Here is a 23,699-nt window from a genome sequence, read left to right as displayed (position 1 = left end):
ACACACACACACACACACACACACACACACACACGTGTTGGGCACGGCCAGATCCACAAGTTTATTCTTCACCATGAATAAACTCTATACATATTCAAATGTGACTTGGGTGGGGCACCTCCTTGACAAGGCTGTCCCTAACAAGAGTCACAAAGCAAAGTCCACTTCACCCTACGTCCTAATCCTTGGTTAGAAATGGGTCGTCTCTGAGGCAAGCAGAGCTATGTCGGAAGTTTTCTCTAATTGACTGACGAGACCAAAGTCATCAGGCAGGCAAGCTGACTGGGACGACCAGCTCCTGTGGCTCTTGTTCATGCCACTGACTGAAACAGAAACAAAGCCAGCAGGTAACTGAATGATTTCTAGATGAACTCTGGACAAGCAGTTCCTAAAGGTAATGCTATTCTGAGAGAAAGGATCTATCTAGTGTGTTATCAACCTGACCAAAAGTCTCTCTGGGTTGGGGTTCAGTTGATCGAGTGTCTGTCTGTCTAGCATGCACACAGCCCTGGGTTTGACCCCAAGCACCACTTAAGCCAAGTGTGGTGGGGCATGGTGCATGGTCTGCAGTGTACTGGTACCTCCCTATACTTGGGAGGTGAAAGAAGGGGATCAGAAGTTCAAGGTCATCCTCAGCTACATAGCAACTCTGAGGCCAGCCTGGGTTATCTGGGTTATCTAAAGCTCTTGTAATCTCAGGATCTCTCTCTCTCTCTCTCTCTCTCTCTCTCTCTCTCTCTCTCTCTCTCTCTCTCTGTCTCCCTCCCCTCTTTTAGATCTTTTTAAAATATTATTTTATTTCTGTATATTATTTTATTTTTCTAAAAAATTAATTGCATGGGCATAGATCAATGAGGACTCAATGGGGTGGGGAGAAGAGCTTTTAGAAGTGTGGTGGGATTTTTTTTTCCTTGCCTATGCTTTGAATACACACACTCACACACACACACACACACACACACTCACACACACACACACACACACACACACACGGTCAGATACGTGTGTGTGGAGGTTGGTGTCACTGAGCACCTTATTCTTTGAGACAGGGTTATTCAGTAAACCTGGAGCTTGCAGAATGGTTAGACTACCAACAAGCAAGGCTCAGGGAATCCTTCTGCCTCCACTTCCCCAGTGCTGGGATTACAAGGTATGCACTGTACTGACTTTATGTGGATGCTAGATCTGAACTCAGGTTCTTGTGTCTTCATAGCGAGCAGTTTACCAACTGAGCCATCTCCTCTAACCACCTACAGTTTTTAAAAGCTAGCACAAAGCACTTCAAGAACACAAACCATGGGGTACCTGGGCCAAACTGGTACATCTACAACATGCCCAAGGCTCACAAAATGGCTTCTAAAGCGGGGCAGACTGCTGGTAAAAGCCAGCAGATCAGGATGCCCGCCACGATCGTGTTCTCTATACATGACAGGGAAGTTGCACCCATGAGTCTCAACAACAAGGTTACCGAAGAGGCGAGGAGAGATTTCACAAGACATCAGCCATAGACGGAGAGCTAATGGCAATCAAGGCTGCTGAAAGAGGGAGAACACATTTTCTCCAAAGACGAGTTCTCCACTGATGGGACCTCCAGTCCCAAGTGGTCAGACCAAAACACATACAGGCAACAATAAATGTACATTAAATGTATATTTAGTAGGTATGTGTGGATATCAGTGTGTGTGTGTGTGTGTGTGTGTGTGTGTAATTGAAGAAAACGTTTTGAATTTGGAGGGAGTGGGTAGGGTTATGGGAGGAACTGGGTTAAGGGGAGAGCGGGGAGAAGTGGTGTAAGTATAGTGCTCATGTATAAAATTCTCAAAAAAAAAAAAGTAATAAAAGGAAAAAAATGAATGGTAAAGTGTTGCTGTTGCTTTATCACGGGCCCCTTGGAGGTGCTGTGTCAGGATGTGCTAACTGGAGCAAGGGTCTCAGAGATCAACAGCCTCTGGGGCTGAAGGAAGCTTTGTGGCGGCGGTGCACTGTTATGACACGCTTGCTATGGTATAGTAAGGCCAGGAGAAGAGCTGTGCTGAACGACAAGGCTATCCTGGCACCACTAACTCACGAGTGCCACACCAAACCCAGCAGCAAGCAATCCCTGTTTCTGACAGGAATGCAGAGAGCTCCTCGGGTCGCCTGACCTCTGCTCAGGTAAATACATTCCTTAAGGGAAACAGAACCATAAAGGCCTCATTCTCAGAGCCCTTCAGGTGTACTAGGGGAAAGTGTTTACCAGATCTGAGAGATTCTGGACTAGAGTGGTGAAGGCTGACAGGACAGCGGAGATGCAGGGAGCCACCAGATTAGCCATGAAATCAATGGTTCAGATTAGTGCTATCGGGAGCCACAGGCAAGCCCTTTTCTCTCCCCTCATTACCTGATGGGAGGGTTCAGGACCTTTCCTGCCTTTCCACTCATGATTCACACCCTAGACTTAAGGAATGGAACAAACATGGGCTTGGGGCTCAAGGAATTCTGAAGAGGTATTAGGGGGGAGTGGGGCAAGAAATGTCAAAAATTTGCCTGATGGAATTAAAGGCCCCAGTGTACTACCAGAAGGCAGATGGCTATCTTCTGATGCCCCTGTTAAGGCCTATCTCTCAGAAGCTACACCCATGTTGCAAGCCCAGTGTGCAAGAGGCAGTGTGGTGTGGCCTGAGCTTGGAGAGGGTTGCAGGGCCTGTAGAGCAACAAGCAAAGGCCTGTCCGTCCTTGACGGACTTTGAAGGGGCTCTTGCTAGGTACGCACCACGCCCCAATTCGGTGTCTAGAGCGCTAACCACTGCAGGGCAGAGCCACAGACACACCTCCCAATTCAGTAAGCAAGTTCTGCTAGTGGCTTTACAAGAACAAGGATTTGGATGATCCAACCCGGTGAGCTGATCCTGAATTCTGAGTGAGCTACTAATCGCAGTGTGATGCTGCGGTGGCCACACACAGGCACAGAGGTTTACGCGTAGGCAACTACACATGTCTCCAGACCCAAACTGGAAAGGAAGGTAGGAACTGTTAGGCAGAGAAGAAACACCTTCTTCCAGAAAGCAGTGTTCTAACTGCAGAGGCCAGAGCAGCCTTACAACTAAACACTGAAGAAAGCCAAAGGTTTCAAGATCTACAGTAAAAAAAAAAAAAAAAAAAAAAAACAGCCCCAGGCAGGTTACATAATCTCTCCACCTTACAGACTCTGTGCCTGGTTTCTTTCTGTCATGCTGGGGATTGAACCCCGGGGCTTCAGGGATGCTAAGCCTGCCTTCTCAGAACCCAATTAAACCAGCAGCCTGGGGGGCGGAACACTGTGTGCAGCACTATGCAGATGCATACTCGATTTGTGTGTGCAGGTGCTCCCAAAGGCCAGAGGGCAGCCTCTTGTGACGTCCATCGGGCACCATTTGCTTTGTTTTTTTTTTTTTTTTTTGAAGCAGCGTCTCTGTCACTGAAGCCAGAACCTCATGATGAGGTTAGAAGACAGGGCAAGCAAGCCCCAGGGATCCTTCTGTCCTGCCTCATTGTTACTGAGATCACAATTGTGTCCCACATTCCTGTTTTTTCATGTAGGTGATAAGGATCAAACAGAGTTTCTCATGCTTGCCTGGCCCACTAAGCCATCCTCAGAGGCTCCCCAAATATTTACATATTTGTATTCACTACCCTACAATTTTGACTCTATTTAGAAAGTGCCTTCTCCACCAGCTTCTCCATCCAGTCCAAAGCTCTTCACAAACCAGGAATCTGGAGCCACCGAGGTGATCCATCAGATCCATAGAACCATTTCTGGAGGAACTAGGACCAGAGTTTGGGTCTTCCAACCTTCAACCCATCCCTGGGTGGCTCTCCATTCTCAAGTCTTCCCTAACAAACCTGTGGTAAGGGTGGCTCTTAAGATTCTAATATTGGGGCTGGAGAGATGGCTCAGTGGTTAAGAGCACTGACTGCTCTTCTGAAAGTCCTGAGTTCAAATACCAGCAACAACCATCCATGAGTTCTGATGCCCTCTTCTGGGTTGTCTGAAAACAGCTATAGTGTACTTAAATATAATAAATAAATAAATAAATAAATAAATCTTTTAAAAGATATTTTAATTTTGATTTTCTAATTATCCCAAAGGTCCTAGAGAAAAGAAGATACTATTTTGGATGTTTATGCACAACTGAGTCTATGTGGTTAAACATGTTTAGCCTCTCTAATGATAAACATTAGTATTCATTTGTGTGCATATTTGCATATGCCACACATGTGTGTGGAGGTCAGAGGACAGCTGTGAGAATCTGTTCTCTCCTGGGATTCCGACCAGGTTCCTCAAGCTGGGCAGTAAGTGTCTTTTCCTGCCGAGCCATCTCGCTGGCCCACTACTTGTGAATCCCTGGCAGGCACTCACACGGAGTGAGAACCTGAGACCCATCCATATGGGAAGATGGGAGGAGCTGAATTTCTTCCGAGTTTATTTGTTGAGGCAAGTTCTCATAGTCGCCCTGAATAGAAACGGTTTGGAACTTTCTACGTAGACCAGACTGCTCTTGAACTCACAGAGGTCTGCCTCTGCCTCCTGGGTGATGGGATTACAGGCAGGACCCCCACAGACAGCCTCTCCTTATGTTTTTTTTTTTTTTTTAAAGAATATCATGAAATGTCACCCACATAAACAGCACATCTTGACCACCTTCACCCCAGCTCCTCCCTCTACCTTCTTCCTGGTTTCTTTTTTTTTTTTTCTTTTTCTTTTTCTTTTTTGGTTTTTCGAAACAGGGTTTCTCCATATAGCCCTGGCTGTCCTGGATCTCACTTTGTAGACCAGGCTGGCCTCGAACTCAGAAATCCACCTGCCTCTGCCTCCCGAGTGCTGGAATTAAAGGTGTGCGCCACCACGCCCGGCCTTCCTGGTTTCTTAATGTGAAGATAGACAGAACCTATCCTAATATAGCCTTTCAGTGGTGATCCCACACACAGCCTCATTTTGGGGAACACTATCCTGGTTACTTCAGCCTCCACAGGGCTCTGTTTATGAGCTGGAGGTGGGCTGGGAAGGCATTGCCTTAAAAACAAGGGAAAAAATCGGCAATAACATGGGTAAAAAGGACAAGTAGGAGATCAAAATGAGCCCTCTGGCTATGGGATTTCACAATGATTCTTCTGATAATTCGCCTTCTTCTCCGGGAATCAGTAAAACTGAGAATGAAACGAGAGCCGTCCGTATCTGATAGGGTCGCAGGGCACGGATGAATCACACCAAGACACTGTCACAGCTGTGTAGAAATCTCCACGTAAGCAAACTTCTGGTGATGCTACTTCTTACTGTCTTCTGTGACACACCAAGGTGACCCGTGTCACTTCCGGTGTGCAACTTCTGGTGAGCCCCATCCATGGACTGAGAGCTACATTAGGGGGGTTTGGTACCCTATCTTTATTTATTAAAGATTAATGTGGGGGCAGAGAGGAAGAGGGAAGGAAAGGGAAGGAAGGAGAAAGGGAGGGACAGAGGGAGAGAGAGAACTTGCCTTTAGGCGCCATATTGGTGAAATAGAGGAAGAATTACCTTGGCTGTGAAACAGATCTTGCCACTCTATGAACAAAGGGACATTTCCAACACATCCTGACAGATCTCCAGCGATTAACAGTCACTGGGAACTCTATGGCCAGAACTCGGGAGCTGTTCCTTCCTGTGACACAGGTCTCGGTCTTGTCTCCTGTTCTGATCTTCAGGCTTCTCACCCAAATTTTATGCATATGTGTGTGGGGGTGGGAGGGGGGGTAGATAGATTTTTGACTTCTTTTGGTTTTGAAGCAAGGTACCTTAACCCCACTAGAGAATTCAAATATATAAAAAGAAATTCACACCCAGATAAAACAGACATCAGAGAATACCAATTGCCAAAGTAGTCAGCTAGGAATTTGCTGAAGGAAATGTGTGTGTGTGTGGGGGGGGAGTATGTAGACATGCTCACATACATGTGTACATGCATGTAGACATCAGCGGCCAACCATGGGTGTCGGTCAAGGAATGGCCGAGATCCAGTGTCTGCCTCTCCAGAGCTGGGATTACAAGTGGTTGCCAACCCCAAGCTTTCGACTTGAGTTCTGCAAGTCCTCATGCTTGCAAGGGAAGCATTACCCACTGAGCCATCTCTGCAGCCTCTAAAGCAAAACCATGTGTGCTGTCTCCAAAGTCAAGCCGCCCACTGCTCTCCAAACCTGGCCTCACTTGTTCTGATCATGCGTGATACCATAGTGCAGAGCTCGACACCTGCTCTCTCCCCGTTAGGTGGGAAAGAGCGTGTCACCGCTTTTGTGCAGATGGCACCGCTCCACTCTGAGTTGGACAGTGAAAAACAGAAGTTTTTCAGAGTTTGACAGCGAAAAACAGAAGGCACCATGACAGGTCCCAGGAAGTTGTGCTTAGAAATGGCCAGCCAGACCACACGGCCATTCACAAACGCATTGGTATAGTTTCTGCCTCGCAGAAAGGTACTGAAAATATTGGTACTGTATATTCTGTCTCCATGTGTGCAAATGTCCCCCAAATACCAGGAAATACGCAACCTTCTCCCTGGCCTGTGACCCTTTTCCTTCCTGGGAGTTGGGCCAAAGCACAGGATTACTTATTAATCAAATGTCCCACACCCCGAGACTGCACGGGAGCCTAAGGGAAAAGCCTTCAGGCTTTTGTTTGGTGGAGACTAGCTAGCTGTGTGTGCAAACCTGAAGTAGCCACTCACTTTGCACTGAGAAAGAAAATTCGTCTCAACTTATTGTTTTTAAAGTCCACGCAGCGAGAAGGAGAACAAAGGTTAGAAAAGAACGAAATAGCTGGAGATGCTGAGAAAGATAAAAGGCGAGTGATTTAAATTAAACATGAGGAAAACATTAAGAAAGCAAGGAAATAAAACAACCAGAGATCTAAACACACAACAAAGAAAAGATGTTTGATCCCAGAGTGAGTCATGTGGATAAATAAAATAAAGTTCTGTACATGTTCTGGAGGGGAAAAAAAAAAAACAAAAAACAAAAAACAAAAAAACAAAAAAAAAAACAGGGAGAAATGGTTCCTTCCAGTCTCCATTGTGAGCCAACCACAGCTCGTTTTGCTTGGTATAGTAACAAGTGGTAAATTCAGCTTTTAAAATGTCTACCTACCATTCCATCTCTTAGAGCGGGTATGGTGGCTTACATCTGTAACCCCTGGATTTGGAGGCTGAGTCAGAAGGCTGGAGAGTTCAAGCCCGGCTGGATTAGAGAGACAAAGAAGGGATGGGGAGGAGGGTGGAGACCTTCAGAGATGGCTGGGAGGGGTGTAGGGAGAGCAGGGGCTCAGGCCGGAGTACAAGTGAGGGGCTGGAAAGACGACTCAGCAATTAAGAGCACTTGTTGCTCTTGCGAGCCCAGGTTCAGTTCTCAGCACCCACATGGCGGCTCACAACCACCCATAAGTCCAGTTCCAAGGAACCTGATGCTGTCTATCTTCTGATCTCTGTAGGTACCAGGCGTGCATGTGGTAGACAAACATGCATGCAAGCAAAACACTCCTGTGCATACAAGAAAATAAATCTAAAAAAAAAAAAAAAAAAAAGAATCTAGTTTATGCGTGTGTTCAAATGATGGCCAGAGGACAATGTTGGGTGTCATTCTCAGGAGGCTGCTGTCTGCTTGTGACACAGGGTCTCTCATGGGCCTGAAGCTCACTAATGAGGCTAGACTGGCTGGCCACTTGGTCAGTGCTGAATACAAAAAGTGTGCCTACACACCCAGCTTTTTATGTGGGTGCTGGGGATCGAACTTGAGTCCTCCTGTTTACAAGGCAAATAGGTCACTGACTGAGCCATCTCCCCAGACTCTATATTTTATGTCAAAATGTTGGTTTTTAAGAGTGATTTGAATACCTTTAAATATACCCGATTGATGTTTGCTTGCCTCCAAGTGAAAGTCTGTTTTGGTCTGTTTTGGTTTGGTTTGGTTTGGTTTGGTTTGGTTTGGTTTGGTTTGGTTTGGTTTGGTTTGGTTTGATGGGGAGGTCTGGTTTGTTTTTTAAGGCAGGGTCTCTTGACAGTAGCTGAGTGAGGATGGCTTTCAACTCTTGCCTCTTCTGCCTCCACCTCCCAAGTGCAGGAATTACAGGCACCACCATGCCCAGTTAAGCCAAAGTTTAATCACCCTTTCTCGAGTGCTTCTGAGAGCTGGCTGTGGGCTTGCACGCCAACGCATCTGGTGCTGCTAGTTAAATGTCTGTGGAGGGACGCTGCCAGGCCAGCAGGTAGGTATGCTGTGAAATCAACAAGTGTGTCGCCAGAGGAACACAACGAATGCTGGATGGACACAGGAATGCTACAGGTGGCAGAGGGACCCGAAAACAATGTGCAGTTCCTTTCTATTCTGTGCCGCCCCATTGTGTTTTGAATAGACTGAATCACTGCCTAGCTCTCAAAGGCCCCATTGTAAGGGCTGAGCTCTCCCTGGGCACAGTGGAGGTCCTGTAGCAACCCTCCCATGGGCACCGGGGTGGGATTCCTTATCTCCACACCCCCACTATCCACGGCCCACATCATTCACACAAACTGCCAAAGAAAAGGCAGACTTTCTAGGACTCTGGGCGCTTAAAGAGAGAACTTGGACAGAGTGTCTGGGTAGAAGGCAGTAGGGAAAGGGGGATGGCAAAGAGGAGGGCTCCCACCAGCAGCTTGGAAAGGGGGTGTTCTGGGGTTGAACGGCAAGGGTTTAATGGGAGAAAAAAATCAGGATTCATCCCACACCCCCCTTTATTTTTCCACGAAAAAGAAAAAAAGAAAACAAAAAAGCAGACAGCATTCACCCCACTCCACCAGCTGGAAGGCATACAAGGCTAGCAGTGTGAACGACCGCTCCACTCCCACTCACTGGGAGGCACTGGGAGAAGCCTCAGTTGATAAGGCACCTCTAAGCATAAGGATCTGAGTTCAGATCCCTTGACCCCATATAAAAAGCTAGGAATGGTGTCATTCCAGTGATGGGAGATGCCACGGAGCAGTTAGCTTGGCCTATTCAAAGAAGCACCAGGGCAATACGACAATCCTGCCTGAGACTATAAGTGAAGGTGCCCGAGGACAGACTGACATCTGAGGTTGTCCTCTGACCTCCACATGAGTACTGTACATGTGCAGCCCTCCCCCACCGTCATATGATAGACAGACAGACAGACAGACACACACACACACACACACACACACACACACACACAGAGAGAGAGAGAGGAATTTACCACAGCCAGCACTGTGCTGAGCACTTTAGACATGGGAGCTCACTCAATTGTCTCAACAAAGCTGTAAGGTTGGCATTATCCATCTGCACCTAAGGTGCTAAGCCATAGCAACCATGCCTCAGGTCAGCAGTGTGTAAGCAAACTTTCTCCACTCCTCTCCCCAGCTATTCCGTTGCACATTTTTCATGAGGCATTGGATGCTCTGAGCTACATTACAGCCTAGGAGCAAGGAGTGTCCAGGACATCTAGCAGAGCATTCTCTACGGACGTCAAAGATGCTTTTTTCCCATACGCCTAGGAGTGAGTGTATAGAATAGGAAGGAAATGGAAGCCAAGGATGTGTGCTGGGAGTGTAGCTCTGTGGGTGGCATGCACAAAGTCCCAGCACCCGGCATGATAGCGCATACCTGTAATCTTAGTACTGGAGAAGCAGAGGAAGGGGCATCAAAAGTTCAAAGTCATCCCCAGTTACACAGTAATTTAGAAGCCAATCAGAGATAAATGAGGCCCCATCTTAAAGAAGGATCTAGGAGGGGCTGGAGAGATGGCTCAGTGGTACTGAGTACTGACTGCTTTTCCAGAGGTCCTGAGTTTAATTCCCAGAAACCACGTGGTGGCTCACAACCATCTGTAATGGGATCTGATGCTCTCCTCTGGTGTGTCTGAAGTCAGCTACAGTGTACTCCCATACATAATTCTTTTTTTTTTTTTTTTTGGTTTTTCGAGACAGGGTTTCTCTGTATAGCCCTGGCTGTCCTGGAACTCACGCTGTAAACCAGGCTGGCCTCAAACTCAGAAATCCACCTGCCTCTGCCTCCCGAGAGCTGGGATTAAAGGTGTGCGCCACCACGCCCGGCTACATAATTCTTTTTTAAAAAATAATTAATCAAATTAAAATTAAAAAGGCAAGTCAAACTGATTTGCTTATTCGTTCCTGTGTTCATTTATTGGTTCATTCAGGCACCATATCAAGAGCTAGGCACTGTTCTAGGTCCTGAGTAACGGACACAGACCATGTCTGGAGGGCTCCTGCTTTCATGGAGTTGCGTTCCCCTTGACATTGGAGAAAATAAACAGAAAAACTAAAGCACATCATAATAGATACTGACAAACACTATGGAGAAAGGATAGGATTGATGGAGTTGGAGGTTAAGGATTCTCTGAAGAACTGATTTTAGCAGTGCCACGATCAAACCAACAGTGAGAAGGACTCCAGGGGACAAAGAAAGCCACAGGGAGCAGCAAGATTGGGGGGGGGGGGGGGGGGAGCACTTCTCCTGAGGCCGCAACTAGGAAAAGGGCAGCTTGGCCAAGCCAGTGCAGTCCGGTCTCTCAGCACGCCTACCCTGGAGCGCTGTAAATGCCCAGGTCAGAGATTCAAGTGTTAAATGTTTACCACCAAATCCTGAGCAGGGCAAAGTCAACACAATCATGTTCCCTTAACCACATGACCAAAATGGGCCACACCCACTCCAACCCCAGAATGCCAGGCTAGACCTTCAGAATGACAAACTCTGGTCAGTGAACTTTCTCTGGTTCTAGGCCTACCAAGTAAAGTGCTTGGCTTATGACCGTGAGGACCGGAGTTCAATGCCTAGAGCCTGATGGATCAAGGTCTGGTCTACAGAGCAAGTTCCAAGACAGCTAGGGCTACACAGAGAAACCTTGCCTCAGAAAACCACAAAAAGAAAAAAAAATGATGTCGAATGGGGAAAAAAAATATAAAATAAGCCTGAAAACCAGCAGGTGATAAAGGAGATGGAAAGCAGATTGAGTACAAAAGCTGATACCAGATTTCCAGCAGGAATACCTCCTTCCCACACAGAGCACAGACTACTCAGTGCTGACACTGAAAGTCTGTAGTAACATGCAAACGATATGAACTATTCAGCCTCTAACGCCAACTCAGTCACATCACAGAGAATTCCAAGCAGGCATAGAAAGCCCTCAGCAGTTATTGCATCTGGGCCAGCAAGATGGCTCAGTGGGCAAAGGCACTTGCCGTCTAGCCTGAGTTCCATTACTGGAACCAAATGATGGAACAAGAGAACCGACCCCTCCAGGTTGTCCTTTGACCTCTGCACATGCTCTGTAGCATGTGAACCACCTGTCCCTCCCTTCTTAAAAGGAATACAATAAATGTATTTTTTTGTTGTTGTTGTTGTTTTGGTTTTTCGAGATAGGGTTTCTCTGTATAGCCCTGGCTGTCCTGGAACTCACTTTGTAGACCAGGCCGGCCTCGAACTCAGAAATCCACCTGCCTCTGCCTCCCGAGTGCTGGGATTAAAGGCGTGAGCCACCACGCCCGGCTTAATAAATGTAATTTTTAAAAAGAAGAATCACTGGGTGGTAGCAGCACAGCCCTTTAATCCTAGCATTTGAGAGGCAGAGGCAGGCAGATCTCTAAATTCAAGGCCAGCCTGGTCTACAGAGTGAGTTCCAGAACAGCCAGGGCTACATCGAGAATCCCTGTCTTGAAACAATAGATAAATAGTAAATAAATAGAAAAAGAAGAAGGAGGAGGGAGAGGAGGAGAAGAAGGGAGAGGAGGAAGAGGAGTGGGGTAAATCAGAAGCAGGAGGAGAAATCATGTTTGCATCTGACTAAGCAGAAGTCTGACCTGTCTACAGAGCCTCAGACCACCAATTCTTTTCATTGGTCAATCATGCATCAGCTAATTATATACAGATTTTTATCAGTTGCCCCTGATTATGTCAAACTGACAACCATAATGACATTTGAGATGCATGGATTCTATAGAATGACCCAGCCTCTTGGGAGTCACTCAGATGTTTGCATCTGCTGCATCAAATGCAGGTGCCTCGCCCTATCTGAATGGAATGAATTTGTACCCGGTGTCCATTAAACCTTCCCCTCCCTGCAATCTCCCTGCTTCTTGTTCCAAATATGAAAAGCATATGAACAGAGTGGTGATGCTTGTTGCCTAACTGCCCTACCGAAACACTTGCTAGCTGAACTTGGAAATTAATTCCTTTGGCTAATAAAGTGCACCTATCCTGGGAGTGCTAGTCTGGTTTGCCTCTCCATTTCACTTTTCAAATTCAGGGAGGCATGTGGACTTTCTAAGATCCCTATGCCCTTCTGTCTTGCCTACCCGCCCCCCCCATACAGCAGTGTCTCAGCCTCTAGGGAAAGATGTTCTTTATGATTAGGCAGTGAAATTCCCATGCAAAGCCCAGCTCCCTCACCAGCACCCCAGGTTCTTGCCACTAGCCTAGCTGATAGTCTCTGGTCATAATACTGCTACCCAGAGCCAATGTTCTGTGTCTATATCTAGTCTGTGAGGACCTAAGGCGCATGCTGCCTCTTCACCAGCCACAAACTCCAAGGAATCTTCTCCTTTCTATTCCTACATCATACTCAGTTTATTTATACCTCTTCTCTCTATAATCGGAAGTCATTCTGGGGCTGAATCTGCCTCAACCCTGTGCCTGGCTTATTCTAACAAAGAGCCAAGCACATAAACAGCTTTGTAAATGTGTGTCCAATGAATTCATGATTGAAAAAAAAAAATCACTAAGGTTGAATCATCCCAGTGGGTTGCTGGGGGATCCGATTTGAGTTTAAGATCCCAAATAAGTTTAATCACCGAATAGGGAGAAAGGTTAAAAACAGATACCACTGAGAGGGCAAGAATGAGAGGGAGGTTCAGAAAAGAAACAAATAATTATCTCACTTGCGTTTGACTGAACCTGTCTTCTGAGAACCCCTAAACAGAACAGCTAGGCTAGAAGATGGGGTTTGTGTGAAAGAGATTAGAGTTGGGGTTAAATAGGAAAAATAGAAGCCATCAAGGAGGGCCAGGAAGGCTGGACTGAATGCTTGGCACAGGAGACAGGAAGCAGGCGGCCGAGATGGAATCTCCATCAGAGGGTGCAGTCCAGGTCACACAGAAAAACCACCCTCCTTCCCAAGGAAAGAAAGGCTCAAGCCACTGTCGGCAGAGTCTCACTCAGCGAGCAACCCACCACGCCGCCCTGCATGGTGTTGTCACCGGCTTTGGGGGATGTACCTCTGTTTAGCTGCCTAGCCTGATAATAGCCATGTTGCTTACTGCGGGGTTATTATTAGGCTGGGCTGTAAGTCTCTGTGTGTGCTCAACCTCGCCTACCAGAAAACAAGAGAGGGCAGGAGGAGGGGACCCAAACTAGCAGAGCTGCTAAGGCTGGGTTTTTTTCATCCCAGAGCCTGGGAGAAAACAAACAGCACTGTAAGATCCCAATTTCTAAACACACTTAAAGGTAGCAATTCCAGGCTAAATGCCCCCCGGGCTTGGTAATGCTCCACCCTAGTGAAAGGGCAAAATTATTAAGGCAGAGCGAGGCCAGAGGCATCCCGCTGTGGATGAAGGGCCCATGCCAGCCTCTAAGTAAAATGAGGGATTACAGTAATTCAGCCCAAAGCGATTTCCCGTTTTAACTGCTGTTTCCTGTTTTCCACACTGGGCCTCACAAGGATCTTTAGAACCGAATGCAGGGTTCCCAGGCTGTCCCCTTCACTAGGGGACATTCTTCGCCGTTCACTCATCACTGTGTTCAACATGGCAAGTGGACTGTTTTCCTACTGACCTCAATGTGCGGCCACCATAACTGCTGTGGAGAGGATTCTTGGCTCTGCGGGTCAGAGTTGAGCCAGTCTCTGGCACCATGCACTTCTCTCCCTGGACCCAACTGCCCTCCAAATGGGTCAGCAACCACCAGCTGGGGTGGCTGGACTTGGCAGGAGGGGTGCAGGACAACAAGGGAATGGAGATCTCTTCTCTCTGTTTGGTTGTGGATGGATGCATCCCCAGGACAGTGAAGATAGCTGGCCAGTCCTCCCTCCCTCCCTCCTTCCCCAGCCCCCTTGTTGGTTTTTATAGGCAGGATAAAGAAGGTATGGGGGTTTTGTTTTGATATAGTTTCTAGCTACAAAAAGTTACTATATATATATATATATATATATATATATATATATATATATATATAAACTCCTTACACTCCATCCATTTGCAACCCTTGCTTTCTTCTTCCCACCCTCTGCCAGGATTCCTCCAGAAGCATTTAGGAAGAGGACCCGGACCCAGAAAGATGGCTTAACCGTTAAAGGCTAAGCTCCCAGCTCAAAAATATAAAAAGAGGACAGATACATTATGACCCCTGTTCCTTACCTACAATATATATTTCTTAAAGAGGATGTTTTCTTATAGCTGAAGGTCAGGAAGAAACACAGATGCAATTTCTTTTGTGCCTCTCCAGAGATACTAACGGTGTCTCTGGCAGCCATCTTTCTGCCCCTAGTTCCGGATTAGTACATTTGGTTGTCAGGCCTCTTTCATCTCCTTTCATTTGTAACAGCTTTCCTTTGTCTTTTATGATTGTTGACTTTTTTAAAAGAATTCAAGCCAATTATTTTAGAGAATTCCCCTCCCTGTTTGGTTTGTCTGATGTTTGCTCATAATTAGATTCCGTTCTTGTGATTTGGGCTGGAATTCTAGACAAGCAAGTGGGTGTCCTTCTCAGGGCATCATGTAACATTAGGGGGTACTAACTGTTCATTCTATGAACCTGTCTATGTCTAAGCCTGTTTTCTTGAGAAATGATTTAGAACTTTTTTTTTAGTTGTCACTGACAAGTGACGTGTGGGGAGATGCTTGGAGGCTACATAAATTTCCTATACTTTAAAGGTTTACTGGCTTTTGATAAGATTAAAACTTAAAACCAGTTGGTTGCCATTTTGGAGAAATGTATTCCTCCTAGGCCCAGAATTTTGCAGACAGACAAGGGCTAAGTACCATCTATCTGGGCTTCCCAGTGCCATGGTGGTGATGTCCTCACAGACTGCTGGGTCCCAGGGAGGGCAAGGATGCTGGACAGAGAGATATGCTGTTCATCTGCAAGGCTGTCTTCCGCCTCCACAGGGCGGGAACAAGATGCTTTAGAAGCTGAAAACCAGAGCTATGACTCAAGCTGTGTCTTAATGCCAACCAGCACTGTCTAAAGACTGAGGAAATCAGCTCAGACGATATGCAAAGCTATTACATGCTTGGCAGTAGATAGCCAGTCATTCAAGAATGGGCCTGGAAGTCCACCCTTCCTCCACGCTGTTCCTCTATGCCTCAGCTACCAAGCCTTTCAACAACTACCTATTTAAAATGTGGAGGTGGAAGAAGGCTTTTGGGACTGGATTGTTTAAAGTCACGAGAGGATCAGGGGATGTGAATAAAGCAAGAGCCAACAAGGGGGCCAACACCTGTCCCTAAGCCATACTAGAAAGTTCTCTCCCCCAGGTGTGTATGCCAGCTATTCAAGCTCCCATAGGGAACTGCTCTTCCAAATTCCTCAGGACTCAAACACAAACAGCAATGGCAAGGCAGCATTCTTTAATGTGCATGCTCTTTGAATCTTTCCCATTAACCACAGCCTGGTTTTCTTACCCATTCACTAACCCAATTCTTTAACCCAGGCATCAAACTTGTGCTGGATACTGTAATAGGCCCTGGGGATATAAGGTTTTGGTTGTGTGTGTGTGTGTGTGTGTGTGTGTGTGTGTGTGTGTTTGACACAGAGGTTCACAAATTAATTACTTAAATCCGAATTTACAGTCCCATTGTGGTTTGTTAACATGAGATTCAATTCTTTCACAATATAAAAACACAAGAAGCTAGTGACTTAGCCAGGAAAGAGAATACAGACGTAATTCACACCAAGCTGTGAAATATTACTCCGGGTTGCCAGGTAAGCTGAGAAGCTGCAAGTCTACACATACACTCACACATCAGTGATCTTCCCTAACCTGATGACCCTGTTTAGAGAGCGCTCTCCCTAATTTCTGTGCCTTTTTTCTTCATTCATTCCACTTAAATCAAACTGACTAAATTTTCTCTAACAAACTTTTTTTTCTTACTGTTTTCTTTCAAAACTTCAATGCCCAGCTGCAAAATGATGACATTTGATGTGAGATATAACATCTTCCTTTGACCACAAGGGGTTTTAAATATCCTGCCTGGAACCTGGAAAGCTGTAATGTAACATAAGAGCTTCGTAGGGAGCACTAAAACTGCAGTTTTCTAGAGACCAATTAGCCACGTGGTAAGGAAGGCGTCATCAGGAAAGGCGGCCAGTGTTAAATATCCTGGCCTCTTCAGTCCTCCTGAATGCCTTCTAGGCAAATCAACCGGTGTGTCCGGCTGATCCAGTCCCTGGACAAAGGCTGTGGGTGGAGAGGGGTTTCCTGTTCCCTAGACACTGCCTGCCTGGTGCTCACTGAAGGCCACAGATGCCTAATCCAACAAGGATCCTACCACAGACTCAGAACCATCCACACTCATCACCAACTTCTCCGGCGCCCATCCATCCTTCCCCTTCCCCACTTCCCTAGCCTGCTCCCACACTCTCGGGTTTAGTCATAAGAGGAAGTGGCTCTGAAGTCCCCATGTTGTCACACTTTGAAACCTGGAAGTGGCCCAAATGCTAGAATGGGGAGTTGAAGGAAGCCGGTCGACCATGAGCTGCTCTGCTAAGGTGAAACACCTGAGTCCACCTTCCAGCCAGCAGTCTTCCAATGTTTTAATTTTAAAAGAAACTCCCAGGTGGCTCCGAGGTTAGGAGCACTTGCTGCTCTTCCCAAAGGACTTGAGTTTGGTTCTTAGCATCCATGTTGGATGGCTCCTGGACCAGCTCCGGGGATCCGACACCTTCTGGCTTTCAAGGGCCCCTGCAATAATGTGTCAGGCCCGTGAGTGTGTGCATACTCGCACACATATATGAGTAAATAAGAATAAATTGCTAAAACTAAAAACCCAGAAATTTCCAAATTTCCCATCTCAATCTGGAAAACGGGTTTTGAAGAATTCTGGCAGACATTCCTAAGAGGCTCGTGGGTCATCTCTAAGAAGGTACCTACATAAGAAGGTCAGCTTCAGGAGAGAATCGGCTTCTTTGGGGGAAGGAGTTATCTATTTTTTTTTTTTCTTATCAAATTTTAGCAGGGCCAGCCTGTAAACCCTCAGGATTTTAATCTTAAATTCTTCCTTAGCTAACTGCACACGAGCTCATGTTTGCTTAGCCTAGAAGTATCTATCCTCTCGGGTGGATGAGGCAGGGCGAGATTCAGACACTGACATTTTTATCTACATCTAAGCACCTGTAAATAGATTGACTGTAATACAGCAATTTATGGCCACCAGTTAACTCTCTGAGATCTGCCTGCCCGGGAAATGTCACCCCAGCCTTCCGGGAGCAGGTAGTTATCACCCTGTTCCTGGCAGTACTGAAAGCTAGCCTTCTTCGAGAAGACCTTCGTCCCTGCTTGGCTTAGCATGTATCTCGTCCCTGGAAGCTCTAGGTGAGAGGGTTCGTGCGGCGCCTCCTCCCTGGACCCCTGGGCTGCGACGGGTAATTAAGAAGGCTTCTCTAGGGTGCTGGGGATTACATCAGGGACAGACACTTTCCTTGGGTACTTGAAGCAGCTTTGTTTTGGCTAAATTCCCAATTCCTCCAAGACCTGGCAAAGAGAAGAGGCTTAAACTAGAGCCTGGATGTGACCTTGAACTTGCACTTCTGCCCCTTCCCAGGTGGGTGGCTAGAGGAGTTACTGCTGGGGGGGCAGTCCCTTTCCTTCTCCCCGGAACACTAGAGTGAAGACGGTTGGGGATGGCCAGGGCTGCTCAATGCCTTGGTTCTAGAGTTTCCCCCTTCAGAACACTGAAGCGCAATAGAACCTTCATAGGGGCTGTTGGGGGAAACGGCTCCCTTCTAGTTAGATGATACAAAATGAATCAACAGTGACATTTGCTTCCATCCAGATGGATGTGACCCTGGATTTTAGAGCAATTTTCTGGTAGGTTCTGCTGAGACTGCCCTCGGCAGCTTCCTTAGCAGATACAGCCAAGGATCAGCTGCTAGGCTCCCAACACTCCCAAAGCTTAGAAATACGTGTCGGGGCTGGCAAGACAGCTCAGGGGGCAAACACTTGCTACACAATCCTAACAAGCCGAGCTCAATCTCCAGACCCTACACAAAGCCAGCCACAGCGGTGCACATCTGTCATCCGAGTACTCCTATGGTAAGATAGGAGGTGGGGGAGGGCACAGGAGAATGAGCAGAAGCTTCCGATCAAGAAACAAGAGAGAGCTGCCTCAGCAAGGGGAGTCACAGGATCCTGAAAGTTGTCCTGACACACAAACATGCACACACATACAGACACACACCCTCTCTCTCATACATACATTCTTACACACTCATACATATACTCACACACATATACTCACATACACAAACTATTAATACTTTTTATAAAGAATGGATTGTAAGGCCTGGGCTCCATCCCAGGTATGGGGAGGGGACTTTCCTTTTGTTGTTCATTCTCCATATATTTATTGAGATCATGATTCAAGTCATATCATTATTCAATTATATCAATTTACAGGTCAGGAAATTGAAATGTTCAGAGGCAAAGAAACTGACCCAAGCTGACAAGGAGGTCTCCAAAGGAATCCAGACTTAGAGAACAGAATCAACCCTCCTCTAGCACAGAGCATCTTTCCAGCAAAGAACTCCAGGAGCCCACGGTGACTGGCTGAGCTTGAGGCTGCCGTGCACTGCACAGCAGAGACCTCCCCACGCACAGCCAAACCTCCTCCTGGAGGATTTGGGTTGGGAGGTCTGGGCAGAGGGTCTCCGAAAGTAGTATTTGCTCTAGATCTGTGTTGTCCGAGAACAAGGCGTTTCTATCACTACAAGAGCTGGCAAAGAGGAAAGAGAGCCAATCCGAGGGAAGAAGCAGGGGCCTCACCCATCTGACACATGAGAACATTCCAGGTGCGCTGTAACATCTACAGGAAACTTGGTTTCGTCCTTGCTTAGACAAAATGATAAAAAATGGCCTCCTCTGTCTTCCTCGGCCAAGGCTTCAGAGTGACCTTGCCTGAGGACAGTGTTCTGTGAGTACCAGGCCAGCTTGAGCAGCACTGTAGGCTGGCCCTGTCACTGATTCAGGAGCCTCTTCCTTTACTGCTGGCTTCTAAGACAAGAGCTGAGGAGAATCATCCTGTAACAATTTAAATGAGACCTCTGCTTTGTGAAACCCACAACACAATCAGGTCTAAACTGCCCTCAGGCTCCCAGTGACACAACCCTTGAGTCACAAGTCTTCTTGCTATGACTAGCTCTTCCTCTCTTTAGCTTGCCCTCCCCCTGCTCAGCTGGCTTGTGGGCACTCGGAGGCTAACCTGAGTTTTGTACTTCCTTTCCTTGGGTCCTATGTTCTTTAGCTCAGCTAGGAGCACCTGAAGGCTGGAATACAAAACAAAACAAAACAAAAAACCACTGTTCTCAGATTCCCAAGCACCTAGGTGTGGTTCCAGAGATTTAACTGGGAAGGTGTGTCCAGAATCGCAGGGCGTCTCACCTAGGGAAGGTTGTGGACAGACCTCCTTTCTCCTCCCTTGCAGAAAATTAAAGGGCGGTGACCTGAGCTCTGTCACAGGTCCATAAAGACAGGAGCCACACCCTAAGGTGGCAGGGCAGGAAACGGGAATCAGCCTGGACCCACATGAATTCAGAGATCCAGACACCAACTGAGGGTACCCGGAATGTCAAGTGGGAAACACACAGCGCTCACTATAACCATCAACAGATTCCCAATTCCTCAGGATGAAACTTCCTAGTTAAACGTGGTAAAACTTAAGTCAAACCCCCAGACCCTCCTGCAGAGCCTGGCTTCCCCAAATCTTTGCCTACCCTGTTTTGCATTGGGTCGGTAACTCCAGTAAATGTAGTATTTTAAGAGACTGAGTTTTGTTATGTAGCCCAGGGTGGCCTGGAACTCCCAATCCTCCTACTTCATTCAACTTGGTGTTGGGATTGCAGGCCTGGTTTAGTTTTTGCCATCTTGCTTGATGCTTTCCTAAGAGCCCCAAAGTGAGACTAAAGAAATGTCTGTTTTGAAGAGCACTTGAAGACTTAGCCAAAGCATGACAGTGAAAGCTTACCATCCTAACACTGGGGAGTTAAGGGCAGGGTGGGGTGGGGTAGGGTGGGGTGGGGTAGGGAGCAGTCCCCTCAGGCCTGAGATCAAGCTAAACCTCTTAGCAAGACCCCGCTATCACACTAAAATAGGCAGCAAACATGGCTCTGTGTGCAAGGTGCTTGCCTGTAATCTTCAGGACCTGAGTTCAATTCCCCAGAGCTCAAGTGAGATAAAGCTAGGCGTGAAGTCTTGAGATTGTAATCTCCGCACTGGGGAGGCAGAGACAGGTGCCCTGGAGCCTGCTAGCCAGCCAGTGTAACCTGTCTAGTGAAAGATCCTGTCTAAAAAATACAAAACAACATGCCCAAGGAATGACCTCTGAGGTTATCCTCTTGCCTGTACACATAGGCACACAAGGAAAGATAGAGACACCATGATGCAGTCATGTTTAACCTCAGTGCTTCATCAATTCACTCTTCTTGGCCTCCCATGAAAGAGCCACATCTGTGGATGGAAGAAAGAAAGCATAGGGTTGTTGCACAGGTCAGCAGACCCTCAAAAGTTAAATGCGTGATTTCACCTCCATGATGGGCTGTTCCCTCGAAGGGTGCAAAATGCTTAATTTGTAAGAATGCTTTTTTTCTTTTTTTTAAATTTATTATTATTTTCTTTATTTACATTTCAAATGCTATCCCAAAAGTTCCCTATACCCTCCCACCCTGTCCCTGCTCCCCTATCCACCCACTCCCTCTACTTGGCCCTGNCCTTCCCCTGTGCTGGGTCATATAAAGTTTACAAGACCAAGGGGCCTCTCTTCCCAATGATGGCCCATTAGGCCATCTTCTGCTACATATGCAGCTAGAGACTTGAGCTCAGGGGGTACTGGTTAGTTCATATTGTTGTTCCACCTATAGGGTTACAGACCCCTTCAGTTCCTTGGGTAATTTCTCTAGCTCCTCCATTGGGGACTCTGTGTTCTATCCTATAGATGACTGTGGGCATTCACTTCTATACTTGCCAGGCACTGGCATAGTCTCACAAGAGATAGCTATATCAGTGTCCTTTCAGCAAGTTCTTGCTGGGATATGCAATAGAGTCTGCATTTGGTGGCTGATTATGGGATGGACCCCCCGGGTGGGGCAGTCTCTGGGTTGTGTCCATCCTTTCGTCTTAGCTCCAAACTTTGAAAATGATGGAACGCTTCACGAATTTGCATGTCATCCTTGCACAGAGGCCATGCTAATCTTCTCTGTATTGTCCCAATTTTAGTATATGTGCTGCCAAAGCGAGCACGTAAGAATGCTTTTTTTTAAAAAAAAAAAAAAAATGGTTTTTTGGCCTTTGCTTCAGCACGCGCCTTCCATTTGCAAAGCCAATTGCACTTCACAAAGCATTTCCTTGCCATACACAACAGAAAGAGGGGGTCATCTGTTCTTCGTGGTGTCACTCATCCAGAACAACACCGACAACCCTACAGAGGGAGGGACCTTTGGGTTATCCCCTGCTCTCCCTTTAATGAGCAAAGATGGATGAGCCGGCCTGGATGGATACCCTTGCAGCCTGGGACTAAACCTCTCTATGGAGTGGCCTCAAAAGCCAGACTGCAAGTTTGGGGTTTGAGAGTGGAATGGAAGCCAGGAGAGAGAGAACAGGGAGCAAGAAATTCCCTGCAGGAAGAAGGAGAAAACACGGAGGTGCTGGTTAATCTCGGCTGCCAACTGGACTAGATGTGGAATGACTCTTTAGAGATGTACGTGTGGCTGTGGCTGGGAGGAGTGTTCTAGATTCGATGAGAAGACTCACCCGAGATATGGGTGGTCCCATGTCACGGGCTGGGGAGAAAGTGAGCCTTGCAGCCGCATCCACCTCCCTCTGCTTCCTGACTGTGGATGAAACATGACCGCTCGCCTCCCGCTCTCCACATGGACCGTTCCCTCCCACCATCAGCCAAGGATTGATTCTTCCTAAGGTTGCCTTTGCCCTGTATTTTCACACAGCAATGAGAAAAGCAACTAACCCAGAGACAGAGGAGGAGGAGGAGGAGGAGGAGGAGGAGGAGGAGGAGGAGGAGGAAGAGGCAAGCTGAAGAAGACCATCAGCCAAAAATGTAGGCTACTGTTTTCTAACAGCAAACTGAAACCATGTCCAAGGATGCTCCCAGGACTGCCTGGGCAGAGGCCAGGCTCAGGCACCTCCAGCAACAATGGAGAATGGGGTTTTGGCCCAGACCCTCCAGCAGCTGTGTGAGTGCCTGAGGTCCTGGGAGGGTGAAACACGGTTGAGTTGTTTTCTTTTAGAGAGAAAACTGGAGCCCCTAGTGATGGACAACGGCATCTGGGGGCATCAGCCAGTGTGGGAAAGGCCTCTCTGCCTCTGTCTATTGACTCTGTTTCTCTGGCACCTTCAGCCTTGAGGTCTGCTTCCATTCCCCAGGGGCCTTCACCCAGTCCTTGGAGTTAGCAGTCGGGAGACCTGCTTCAAAGCAGGTGGAAGATGTATGCCGACACGGCGCTTGTCTTCTGTCCTACATACTTTTCCTGTTCCTGTTAGAGATTACCATGACCAAAAGCAACTCAGGGAGGAAAGAGGAAGCCAAGGCAGGGACCTGGAGGCCAGAAGCGAAGCAGAGACCAGGGCAGACAGCAGCTTCCAGGCCTGCTCGTAGGCTCAGTCACTGCCTCTCTTATGTAGCCCTGGCCCACTGGCCTAGGGTTGGCACCGTCCTCAGTGAGCTAGGCCCTCCCGCACCAATCAACAATCAAGAAAATGCCACGCGGATGTTCTCATGGGCAGTCTAATGGGGACCTGGGTTTGATTCTTAGCATCTACATGGAAGCTCACAACCATCTGCAACTCCAGTTCCAAGGAAACCAATGGTCTAGCCTCCAAGGACACTGCTCCCACATGGTGCACAGACACCCATGCAGGAGAAAGACCCAGGCACATAAAATAGAAAAAGCAAACATTCAAAAAATAGTTGAAGTGATTAAAATAATTAGCTCTGACGTCTTCATGTGTGCTATGGCATATGGACACTGGCACTGATTCACAATAGTGCACACAAAGAGAGGGGAGGGGGAGGAGGAAAGGAAGGGGAGGGGGAGGGAGGGGGAGAGAGAGAGAGAGAGAGAGAGAGAGAGAGAGAGAGAGAGAGAGAGAAACAGAAACAGAAACAGAAACAGAAACAGAAACAGAGAAACAGACTTCCAATCAAAATTTCTGAACTTCCTTTTGAAGTTTGTATGGACTCCATTCTATTCAAAGCCAGGGTCTCCAGACTGTATTTCAACAAAACAAGCCTGGTTGTCATTTGTTAACACCTTCCCACCCAGAGTCCATACCCCTTGTATACCACACAAGGCCTTCTTCACAGGCCCCAGCCAACCTTCTCCCTAAGCTCCCCACGCTTTGCTCCTTGCACACTGGCCTTGTGATCTGGAGATCAATTCTCATGCACAGCAAACAGTGGGCACAGAAACTCCCAAGAGTGGACCTGAGTGTC

At 47.3% G+C, this 23,699-nt stretch overlaps 1 protein-coding gene and 1 non-coding gene across 2 annotated transcripts in view; both read right to left on the bottom strand.

Moving 5' to 3' along the window:
* Myo1e (myosin IE) overlaps positions 1 to 23,699 on the bottom strand; it is a 190,727-nt gene that overhangs the window by 120,494 nt on the left and 46,534 nt on the right. The gene's annotated exons all lie outside the window — the stretch shown is intronic.
* Positions 21,384 to 21,490, bottom strand: LOC115064983. Its single transcript, XR_003844784.1, has one exon. It is a non-coding gene; the product is annotated as a U6 spliceosomal RNA (small nuclear RNA).

This window comes from Mus pahari, chromosome 10 (assembly GCF_900095145.1).
Source record: "Mus pahari chromosome 10, PAHARI_EIJ_v1.1, whole genome shotgun sequence".
NCBI classification, from domain to species: Eukaryota; Metazoa; Chordata; class Mammalia; order Rodentia; family Muridae; genus Mus; species Mus pahari.
The sequence above is the reverse complement of the archived record's forward strand: the minus strand, read 5'-3'. Positions and strand labels throughout refer to the sequence as shown.